We start from the raw sequence: 12,478 nt of genomic DNA, 5'->3' as shown, positions 1-12,478 counted from the left end.
ATGTAACTAAAGATAATGCAGTACTTGATTCTTTGATTTCATACAGATACATACAGGTCATTTCCTAAAAAAAGGGAAATGTACTATTAATCATTCTATTTCATGTATTTGATTATTTCAGATGTAATTCATATTTTAGAGTAGTAATAGTAAATTACTTCATGTAATCAAGATGAGAGACCACGGCTATAAAAGCGAAGGTGGATTTGGGAAGTCTGTCGCAGCCATGTCCTGTCCGTATACGCGAGCCACCCATTGCGGAAGGTGCAAGATTGATAAGGAGAGTTTTCAGAATTCAGCGTATATTGCGGGATAGACAGGATCCTTTAGCTCAGCGCAACAGTGTGCTCATAGAGAGATATCGATTTTCCCGTGAGGGTATTATTTACTTAACCAACTTGTTGACGAGGGGGTGCAGGACCACCACCTGTCTTTTTTTGCTCTGCCCTTTTCTTGGTTGCTGTTATAAACAAACAGATTATTTCAGGGTCTCTTTTCAAGAGACTAAAAGCAATATAAGTGATAAATATTACCATTCTGTAGAATATTCTTATATTTCACTTTTACTTGTTCCCATGTTCTAGTGGGTCCTGTTGTGGTTCTAATGTGAAAGAGGATATAATGTAATATAATGTAATATAATAAATTTACCCTACCGCCTACTGGTGATGGCCAGTGGGGCCGATGGCAGCCTGGCTTCTGTCAGTCTGCCCCAGGGCAGCTGTGGCTACAACTGTAGCTGCCTCCACCAGTGTGTGAATGTGAGAGTGAATGAATAGTGGCATTGTAAAGCGCTTTGGGTGCCTTGAGAAGCGCTATATGCCAGCCCTCTCTCCTTGCTTTTGCAGCCTTTGCAGTGTTCCCTTGCGTTTTAATTAAACTCTGAAACTCCTGAAATCCCTCAATCAAGAGTTCTTGCTCTGCTGCCGTAAAATACTGAGCGCGCTCCTTCGACATTTTCGCCGACCAATCAAAGGGTTGCCGATCAATGTTTCTACTATCGATGCGTAGCCCCTGTTAAGCCACCCAGTGATCTCACATTACTTCATCCAGCTATACTAATCGTCAACAACAGGTGTGTTCGGAGAACCGGAATAGCGAGCTCAAAGTTAGCGCGATGATTTGATCTTGGATGTGTCATTTGATCTTGGAGGTACGAGGAACGGACCCCTTGTTTGCTCTCATAGGCAGGGAAGGCGTCACGAGCTGATGCAGCTCAGGAGTGTCAGCCGTCCCCGCAGCTGCACCACGAACCATGCCCGCCACACCCGTCTACCATGATATTTGCGGTTTTTCAAAACTGGTATGCAGAATGGTTTGCTCTGTATCGCTGATTTCTCAAAGGTAATCTTTTGAGGTTCTTGTCTGGGCATCACTTTGTTCTTAATAAATGTCAGAACATCAAATGTCTTTCATTGTCATTTTCTATGAAAATGTCAACAGGTGGACAAAGAATACACAAGACTCGTTTGAGTTTTGGACGAAATGCATTCTGGGATATTTGCCTGGGTTTGGCTACAGTAGCTAGTGAGCTGATTGGAGGCCAAAACAGCCAATCAGAATTTTTACATCCAAGTCTGTGATTGGTTGGTTTTGTGGCACAAATATTACGCTGTACAGAGAGTTGTCTGTGAAGGTTCTCAGTCATCCAGGTCATCGTAGTCAAAGGAGCTTGCAAAGAAAAGCGTCTGGACTTCTTTAAGTTGCTTGAAGACGTTTCTCCTCTCATCCGAGAAGCTTCTTCAGTTCTAAGGTCAAATGGTGGAGCCACCTCCACAGGACAAGACTCAGCAGTCCATCTGCATCTTAAGGATAAAGGACACTCTTTCGAGGATGCCAATGTTCACATTTTGGACAGAGAGGACAGATGGTTTGAAAGAGGAGTGAAAGAAGCCATCTATGTCCACTGTGAGCGACCATCTTTGAACAGAGGCGGGGGTTTACGACACCAACTCTCTGCCATCTATAATCCAGTTTTGAGATCCCTTCCCAGACGCCTTAACGCCCACTCACATCCTGGGCCATCTGACCTCAGGAATTCGCATGATAAGGTGGGGCCAGGTTTCACAATGAACACACCCGAAACTCTGGCTGATTGGGACCCACACCCAGTTTCACACCTTGGCTCAGGCGATTAGAGGATCATCAGGGGGTCCTTTTGTCCCTCTGTGGGGGGTTTCTCCCACTAGGTTTATATCTGGGACTCTCCACCATTTGACCTTAGAACTGAAGAAGCTTCTCGGATGAGAGGTGAAACATCTTCAAGCAACTTAAAGAAGTCCAGACGCTTTTCTTTGCAAGCTCCTTTGACTGTACAGAGAGTTGAACGCGCAGGGGCCGAGATGTTGAGAGCGCGAGCAACACATTGTGAGCAGGTCCGCAGAGATCTGAGCATGAGCAAATGCAAAAACTGAGCGAGAGGCGCTGTTATTTTGTGTGTATATGGATAATATCAAACACTGAAATACATTTTTTGCATGCAGCAGTGAATTTTGTTCACTCAAATTTAGCTTCTCTTCGCTCAAAATAAATTTCTCCTCAAAATGCAACACTTGTACTTGCAAATCTTTTTATGTGCGCTCAAATTTTTTTTTTTTTACGTGTGCTCAGAAAAGTGGCACAAAAATAACAACATACATTTGAAGAAGTTCACCAACAGTTTTAATACTTGGAATTCAGGTGACCCTGAATGCTCCCTTAGTTATGCTGCAATAGGCATAGGCTGCTGGGGGATTCCCATGATGCATTGAGTTTTTCCTTTTCAGTCACCTTTCTCACTATGACCTATAGACCTCTCTGCATTGAATCGTACTTGTTATTAATCTCTGTCTCTCTTCCACAGCATGTCTTCTATCTACCAAAGTGCTTGCTCATAGGGGGTCATTTGATTGTTGGGTTTTACTTTGTATGTATTATTGTAAGGTCTATCTTACAATATAAAGCAGCTTGAGGCAACTGTTGTTGTGATTTGGTTTCTGTCACAAACCAGAAAATGGGACATATATTTTTTATATTTTTAGTCACCCATTAGCAACAGCAGGAAGACACACATTAAATGCTTGCAAATATCAAACAAATCCAAGGATTTGTATATAATTAGAGAGGGACACCAGATCAGAGGTAATCAAGTAGAGAGCCCAGGCTTTCTCGATAAGCCAAAATTCAAACACCTTGTTGCTCATCCTTTCATAGCACACCAGTGGAAATGCGAGGAAATCCAGCTGGATATTATACGTACTAATGTTGATTTCAGTGGCTTTCCAGGATCTGACACCAATTTTTGATAATATGTGATTATTCTGAGAGGGTCAATATTAAGCTGTTTAGCTTGAAAAAGAAAAAGTTTCTTTTTCATCATGAGTGTTATTATTACCCTGAAAAAAAAGCCTATGTGCCACCTTTTTGGACTCAAAGAAATAGACTGCATAAATATGATTTGCATATGACCTTTTAAGTGTAAAAATCACCCACGAGAGGGTTAGACAAGGAAAAAAATCAAAGAGTAGGATCTAGGTTTTTAAAACAGGTAGTGGATGGAGGAGAAAGCTTAAACATCAGCTGAAGAAACTTTACATGGAAGAATGCATTGTAGCAGGAAGTCCACACTTACAGTATATGGGCAAGAATTTTACCCCTACATATGGCTATTGTTCCAATGCAAGAACTATTATCACAAATAATAGCATTTGTGGCCTAATGGTGGATATAAAAAGTGGTATTCACTATGAGGAAATTGATATGCAAATTATAGTGTTGTGTAGCAAATCAGCTTGCTGTCATGTTTCGGCTGTGTACAGGCAGGAGAAGGACCCAAACACAAAACTCACGACAACAAAATTAAACTCAAAAAGCTGCTTTATTGCAGAATGGCATGGAAAACTGAACTAAACTGGGACATGGATAAACTGACACGCAAGGAAACACAGCCATGAGGGAGACTACAACACTGATAAAGAGAAACACAGGGCTTGTGGAGGAACGCCCTCCCGGATCTGAACCCGAGCGGTGTTTTGTTATTGGACTTCTGCTGTGCAAACCATAGTTTGGCCAAAACGAACACCATGGTTGAACATAAGAGTGTCCATAAGTGCACGTGGCACCAGGACATTCTAGGCCACAGGTCGATGATTGATTTTGTAATCGTATCACCAGACCTGAGGCCATATGTTTTGGACACTCAGGTAAAGAGAGGGGCTGAGCTGTCAACTGAACACCACCTGGTGTTGAGTTGGATCAGGTGGTGAGGGAGGATACTGGACAGACCTGGCGCACCCAAACGTACAGTGAGGGTGTGCTGGGAACATCTAGCAGAGGCCCCGGTCCGCGAGATCTTCAACGCACATCTCCGGCAGAGCTTCAACAGCATTCCGAGGGAGACTGAGGACACTGAGTCCAAAACGACCATGATCAGAAATTGCCGAAGCCACTGCACAGAGCTGCGGCCGCACGGTAGTTGGTGCCTGTCGTGGTGGTAACCCTCGAACCAAATGGTGACTCCCGAGGCAGCTAATAGGTACCGTCAGGCCAAGCGGAATGCGGCGCAAACTCGGGTGTGGGAGGAGTAGGGATGGGTATCGTTTAGGTTTTATCCGATACCGGTGCCAAATTGGTACTTTTGAAACGGTGCTGGTGCTCAAACGGTGCTCAAACCGGTGCTTAAAGAATGGAGAACACAAAATTGGTCCAAAAACCTCTCATGTTCAGCTGTTTTTTTGTAAAAAGATAACAATGTTAGCCTTTTCTGCAGCTATGGGGCATATATGGTATCACTCTTGGCTGGAAGCAGTGCTTAAACAATGGAAAAAACACAAACTTTGTCCAAAAACCTCTCATGTTTAACTGTTTTCCACTTTTTCTTTGGTCATTTTAGCCTTTTTGGCCAGGGTGAAGGGAGTATCTGCCATCAAACAAGAAGACAGCCGCATGTAGCTATGATGATGTTTGCTAGTTCACCTTACATGCATTAATGTAATAACGTGGTTAGCCTACTCAACGTAAATCACACAAGAACAACATTAAGCTACTCACGCAGAGAAGAACGGCTGCTGCTGCCATCAAATACGGCGCATTTCTCGGCTTTTAAAAAAACGCTATGCGTCGCCAGGTGTTTCATGAGATTCGAGGTGTTACCTCCTTTGACAGTATCACAGTATCAGCTTAAAGCACTTGTTGCAGGCTGCTGAGTTTGCATATTTTGCTGTGAAGTACAGCCAGACTTTTAACCGCTTGGCCTTGGACATTTTTAATCTGTAGCTCTGCGCTAACAGAACGTACGTACCTGGCCCCGCCTACTATCCTCGGAAACATAAAACGATTGGCTAAAAGTGTATCACAGCTCAGGAAAAAAAAGCACCGAAATAAAGCACCGAAATGTGCGCTGCTTTTCGGTCTGGTTACTACCGTTTATGTCAGAACCACCGGACACCGGTACCCATCCCTAGGGAGGAGTTCGGAGAGGCCATGGAAAAAGACTTTCGGACTGCTTCGAAGAGATTCTGGCAAACCGTCAGGTGACTCAGGAGGGGAAAGCAGTGTTCTACCTGCACTGTTTATAGTGCGGGTGGAGTGTTGCTGACTTCGACTGAGAAAATCGTCAGGCGGTGGAAGGAATACTTCGAGGACCTCCTCAATCCCACTGTCACGTCTTCCGTGGCGGAAGCAGAGTCTGGGGATTGTAACTCAGCGAACAGATTAATTTGGAAAGCCCAATATGCACATTTGGTATTTATAATACAACAGGCTGTGCTTACCTTTTTATATTTGGACCGGTCCTCTGTTCGCCTCGCCTCGTGATCTCACCGCAGGCCAAATCTGCCCCTCCTCAGCACACCAAAGATCCCGGTCACAGCACCAAGTTGTTGAAATCTCCCAATTCTTTTAATCTTTGGGCTGAAGGAAGGACAATGTATAAATGCTCAATCAACAATCATTTATTTCCATACAATTCAACACTTAAGAGCATTAGAACGTCCGGACGGGAGAGATGCTGACAGAGGGTTAGCCGCATTTCTCAACATGGTGGAGGGTTACTCAAGCTTTTATAGCCTTTAGTGGCCCCCACCTAGTAATAAAAGCCTAAACATTCACATTCTTTTTCTGTCACGGCGCCTAAGTTATGACCTCGGCTCCCTGTCTTTCTGCTCTCTGTAAAGGTGGGGGTATGGAATGTGGTCTGTCTCCCCTGTCCTAGACACAGAGTCTCCTGCATACAACCTTTCTTTTCATGATTCAGCCGTAAAACATGTCAAGAACACAGTGTGAGACATTCACAGCAGATCAAGGATACAGAGTGATGCACGCTTATCTAATGAACTACAAAATGAATATGTTCTTTTAACCCAAAAGTATAATGAGAACTAAGCTACATACATCGCACACAATCTAGACTAAAGGAAATTATATGTCCTACAGCTGTTATCATAATTCAACTACTTTAACTACAGATATAAGATAACATATGATAACAGAATAATCTCACAGGATGAAGGGGATGATCTGCCAATCTCTGGGGGCGAGGTCACAGATGCAGTAAAACAACACCTTGGTGGCAGAGCCCCTGGGGTGGATGAGGTCCGCCCCGTGTTCCTGAAGGCTCCGGATGTTGTAGGGCTGTCTTGGTTGACACTCTGCAATGTTGCTTGGAGATCAGGGACAGTACCCCTGGACTGGCAGACCGGGGTGGTGGTCCCCATCTTTAAGAAAGGGGACCGAAGGGTGTGTTTCAACTACAGGGAAATCACACTCCTCAGCCTCCCTGGGAAAGTCTATGCCAGGGTTCTGGAGAGGAGAGTTCGTCCATTAGTCGAACCTCAGATACAGGAGGAACAATCCGGTTTTCGTCCTGGTAGTGGAACCCTGGACCAGCTCTTTATCCTCTCAAGGATACTCGAGGGCGCATGGGAGTTTGCCCAACCAGTCTACGTGTGTTTTGTGGACTCGGAGAAGACATTCAACCGTGTCCCTCGGAGGGTCCTGTGGGGGGTGCTCTGGGAGTATGGGGTGTCTGGCCCATTGCTACGGGCCATTCAGTCCTTATACGACCGTTGCAAGAGTTTGGTCTGCATAGCTGGCAGTAAGTCAGACTCATTCCTGGTGGGTGATGGGCTGCCCTTTGTCACCGATTCTGTTCATAATTTTTATGGACAGAATTGCTAGGCATAGCCAAGTGCCAGAATGCTTTCACTTCGGTGGTCTCAGGATCTCATCTCTGCTTTTCGCAGATGATGTGGTCCTGTTGGCTTCATCCGGTGATCGCCTCCAGCTTGCCTTGGAACGGTTTGCAGCCGAGCGTGAAGCGGTGGGATTGAGAATCAGCACCTCCAAATTTGAGGCCATAGTCCTCAACCGGAAAAGGGTTGAGTGCCCACTCCGGGTCAGGGACAAGACCCTGCCCCAAGTGGAGGAGTTTGGGGGTCTTGTTCACGAGTGATGGGAGAAGGGAGCGGGAGATCGACAGACGGATTGGTGCAGCAGCTGCAGTGATGCGGATGCTGTACCAGTCTGTTGTGGTGAAGAGAGAGCGGAGTGTAAAAGCGAAGCTCTGAATTTACTGGTCAATCTACGTCCCTACCCTCACCTATGGCCAGGAGCTGTGGGTAGTGACCGAAAGAACGAGATCGCGAATACAAGCGGTGGAAATGGGTTTCCTCCGAAGGGTAGCTGGCCTCTCCCTTAGAGGTAGGGTTCAGTGTAGAGCCAGTTGAGGTGGTTTGAGCATCTGACAAGCATGCCCCCTGGGCGCCTCCTGGGCGAGGTTTTCCGGGCATGTTCCACCGGGAGGAGGCCCCGGGCAGACCCAGGACCTGCTGGAGAGATATCTCTCCAGCAGGTGCCTTGGTGTTCCCCCGGATAAGCTGGAGGAGGTGGCTGGGTAGAGGAGGTCTGGGCTTCTCTGCTTGGGCTGCTGCCCCCGTGAACCGTGCCCGGATAAGCGGGGAAGAAGAAAATGGATGGATAGATGGATGGATAGTCAGTGATTAGTCATAAAAGGTGATTATATACCAGCCAAAAATTTGGACACACCTTTTCATTAAGTATACAGGATCCTGAGGTCACAATGTGAGACGTCCCCTAGGGTGGTCGAGAATGACCGAGCTAAGATCCTGTGAGACTTCCAGATACAGATGGACAAAATGGTGATGGCTAACAAACAAGTAGAGGAATCGACAAGCAGAGGAAGGCGGCCGTAGTGACAGATGTAGCTATACTGAGTGACAGTAACATCAGGAAGAAGGAACACGAGCGGGAGAAGAAGAACTCGAGAAGATGTGGAGGGGCACTCTGTGCAATGACCCCCAAGCTAAAGGCATATATAGACAAGTGGCTTCAGCAGATCCCAGGAACAACATCCAACATCTCTGGCCAGAACAGTGCGGCCCTAGGAACAGCAAAGATACTGCGCAGGACCCTCAAGCTCCTAGGCCTCTGGTAGAGGACCTGAGCTTGAAGGATAAATGGAGGAGAGGTCAGAGATCAAATGTGACATGATATTTAAATCTTTATACAGTTATTTCTATATGTTGACAGTACACACACACTCGAATCATACTTTTAACTTATAAGGCTTTTTGTCAATTTTAAACCAATAAATCACTAATTTCTCTTTGAGAACCTTAAACTAAATTTTAATGCATTGTTAACATGATTCCATAGGGCTGGGTCATCACATCATAGAGTTAACATGCTAATGATAAGTTTCAGAGTAGGGTTATCCTGACACCCACCTCTTTATGCAAAGTCTGGACCCATGGGTAAAGCTAAATTGAAATTTTGATCAATATAATGGTCAAATTAACATAAGAGACTTGGTGGGAGAAAAAGTTAAAATATATCATCATTTCTAAAAAAAGAAAAAAAGACATTTTCCTGTGATTTCTTTCAGTGGGGCTCCCTCTTGATACCGGTTCTGTTTAAATCAGGAAGAATCCGGAAGCAGCTATTTATACAGTTTTATCCTAAAGACAAATTTGTGCCTAGCTGTCCAACGAAGCAAATGTTCATTATTGCTTTCAACCTTTTTCCCCAGGTTAATTTTCATCCTCACCACCAGATGGCAGTCTTTAATTTCTTTGCTTTCACAGTTGATGGATTTATCATAACATTTTTTATCTTATCAAGCTTCCTGTCAGCTATGTCCTGTGGGAACTGTCCAACATACAAGATATAGAGACAACCTGCCAGTTGATACTAAAGATGCAGATACAGATAGTGGATAATATAATGTACTCCTGCTAGAGGCATGTATTGCAGAAAAGCCTATGAAGGATTCCACACTGCTCTGTGTTAAAGATGAATCACTGATCAAAAGAATGTCGTTTGAGCCTGGAGTTGTTCATCCTCTTTGGCTCTTTGTCTGCAAGCAGAAACTGTGGGGCTGTGACATCTGACACCCAAGATGGACTTTTGTGTTTTTTTCCCTTTCAGTTTATTCATTACTTTGCCTTTTTGGGAAAGAAATAAGCTTAGAAGCTAAAAAAAAAAAAAAGAGAGATATTTAGAGAGGGAAAGCACGTTGTGCAAGACAACGTACCTTCAGTGTAATTTATATAAACACAGTAATATTTTATTTTAACTGGCCCACTGTTTTCATGTGAAAACCAATTATTGCCCAGTTAGGTGGTTGTGATTAATTAAAATTTAATTTAGTACTAATTACACAGAAAACTGACACAATCATGAGTCAAAAACATCCATCAGCTACATCTCCACTGAACCAGTAGAGTCAATTCTGCATGGAATCCCCTGCAGCCTCCTTTATGGTTGAATTCTCAGTCTCTCTGTATGCACAGCCACAGAGTTATGCAAACAGACATCAATTCAGGATGAAAGTGCACTTACTTGGGCAGTACAGCTGCAGACTAAAGTCCATTGGATGAATGACTGTAGAGACAGGCAAAGGAGACACACTCATAGACATGTATAGATTCAAGATGTCTTGAGTCTGGAGTGTTGACATTACCAAGTATTTGTGTGGATCTGCTTCTCCCCTGTGCAAACAATGTGTTAAGATGGTTCGTGTTTTTTGCCAGACTTTAATGAGCACTCAAATAAATGCAGACCTCACAATTATTGTAACACAAAGCATCAGCATGCACTTAACTATCTAAGTTAAGGGAGGTGCAACAACAAAAATGGCAACACTAGGTTTTGTGTTGGAGCCATCGCTGGTAATGATTCAGACCTCAGAGGGTTAAAAAGTTCATAAATATTTCTTATGGGACAATAAAAAGAAATTTGCCAGAGTGAGTCGAACCTGCAGATGTATATCCACATGTCCCCTAACGCTACAACATCCTGTTTTTGTACCGGGTAATTCCTGTGGTTTTACTAGTGGCATCTCTGTATCGCTTCTGTATCACCTGCAGCATTGCTGTTTGTATACAATGTGACAGACTATAGAGAACCCGATTAGGGACCTGGCAAACAGAAAGCAATGATCTTGTGAAGCATCACCTGAGTGAGCAAGCAAGGCTTGCTGCAAAGTCACAGCAATGCTCCCTCCAGCAGAGAGAAATATGCAGAGACGGGCGTTGTAATTTTTTGCACTTGACCGAATATCTGTCAGTGTGGCTTTATTTGTTCAGAGTGTGTTTCTCAATGAGTGTTGACTGCAATGTTTCTGAGCCTTTGGGATTGTAGCAGCAAAGAAAAGATGTACCAGAGTGTCTTTCTCAGTGTGGCAGTTAGAATCAGGGCAAATCTGTGCAGGGCAGAGCCTTGCTGCATCAGCAGTTTGCTCAAAGAAGACACAGAGAGAAAACTCTACTGAGGTTATGTGTCTCCAGAGTAGCCATTTACAGTTACAATTACTCTCTTGTCCCCTCGATATTCTGCTCTAATTGTGCCACATCTGCTTCCAAACCTTTCACATCCCCCATGCTTACCTGTATTATTCATTATCTCAGAGTTTCCTGTCATGACATCAGAAACCTCTTTCTGCCACCAAAAAAGAGAAGAAAGGCACTGAATGTAAGGTCCACTTTAGAGCAGCTTGTAATCTCTCCGAGAGTTCACCTTGATGTAAATATGCACCTAATCAATAAACGGCATTAAAGCAGTAACAATAGGCTTGGCATCCTGCCCCCTTAAAGGCACACTGGGGAATTTGGTTCATTTATTTAAGTGGTCTTTGCAGCCAGTCCTTTTTTTTAGTGAAGTACTTTTAAAAAAAGCTTATATTGTCTTTTCCTTTCCAAGTATCTTTTGCTGTTTGTCCCCCCAGCCCACCTCACCACCCCCCACCACTGCTATCCCACAGCACACAGCCTGTTTCTGACTAATTTGTTCAGGCCAGTATCTTTTCTGTAGGCGAGGGCCACTGGTGCATGTTTGACTTTGACTCACCTTTCTAATTCAACTCAGTTTCTTTGTGAAGTGCTGTCAGGGTTGTTTATTCTGCTTCTGAGACTGCAACACTGAGCTAAAGGGCAAAAGGACACCAGCCACTCAGGACCTATCTTGCTAATAAAGACAGATTAGTCAAGCAACAGTGTTCACACATAAAACACGAAAACACACAGTGTCATGGTCCATGTGCCTCCCCGGCCAGCCCAGTGTGGCCACAAGTGTTTGTTGTTTTGCTCTCTCTGCTCTCCTTGCCTTGCTCTCTCTCTCTTGCCTGTCTGCCTGGGCCAGGGGTCAGCGACCTTTAAGACCCAAAGAGCCATTTGGACCTGGTTTCCATGCAAAAGAAAACACTGGCAGCTGCAAATCCGCAGGTTGCCAACCCCTGGCCTGGGCGGAGCTCAGATTGGGCTCCCGCCTTTGGCCTACGCACCTGCAGCTGATCACCGGTGATTTGCAGTTGATCGCTGGCTGTGCTTAAGGCAGGGGCTCTGAGCTACTCGTTGCTGGAATATTAAGTAACTCTTGTTAGTACTGCCTGGCTCTATAACGATTCTGTTGTCCCCGTGCTTGCCTCGGATTAATCCTCGTCTCTGTAAATAGGTTTATCTGGATCTACCCTCTTTGTGACCCCTGGACCCCGTGAGTGAGAGTGGATCTGCTTGTGTGGAGATTGTTTGGACGAGGAGCGGAGCGAGTATGAAGGCGTGTGTTTCCCCAACTTGTTGAACCCCGAGACCCTGATGTTTCCCCCCCTTCACGTGTATATAGCGCACCAGTGTGATTGATAAAGAACTGTTTGAACCCTGCTTTCTCAGTCTGCGCCTGAGTCCGTTCCACTGCCGTGACACACAGGAAGATACCAACCTCCCCATTTAAGCAGCATGTTTTTTTTTATTATTAATCATCTATTACTATCTATTTTTAATCTAATTATCTATAACATTTACTCATTGACCGATGTTGCAGTTAAGTGTGTCATCAAAGACTGAAAAATCTGACTACAATTATAATGCTATGGCTAACTAATTAAAAAAAGTATTTTTACATTATTAGCAAACGGAGTTCTCCATTTTGTATCATATTAAAAAAGAAAAAACATAAAAATACTGGACTTCTCTAACAATTAATCATA

Source organism: Mchenga conophoros, linkage group LG15, assembly GCF_057382185.1.
Source record: "Mchenga conophoros isolate Kocher_MC1m ecotype Shallow Benthic linkage group LG15, M_conophoros_male_GT1.1, whole genome shotgun sequence".
Taxonomy (NCBI): domain Eukaryota; kingdom Metazoa; phylum Chordata; class Actinopteri; order Cichliformes; family Cichlidae; genus Mchenga; species Mchenga conophoros.
Note: the sequence above shows the minus strand (reverse complement) of the source record.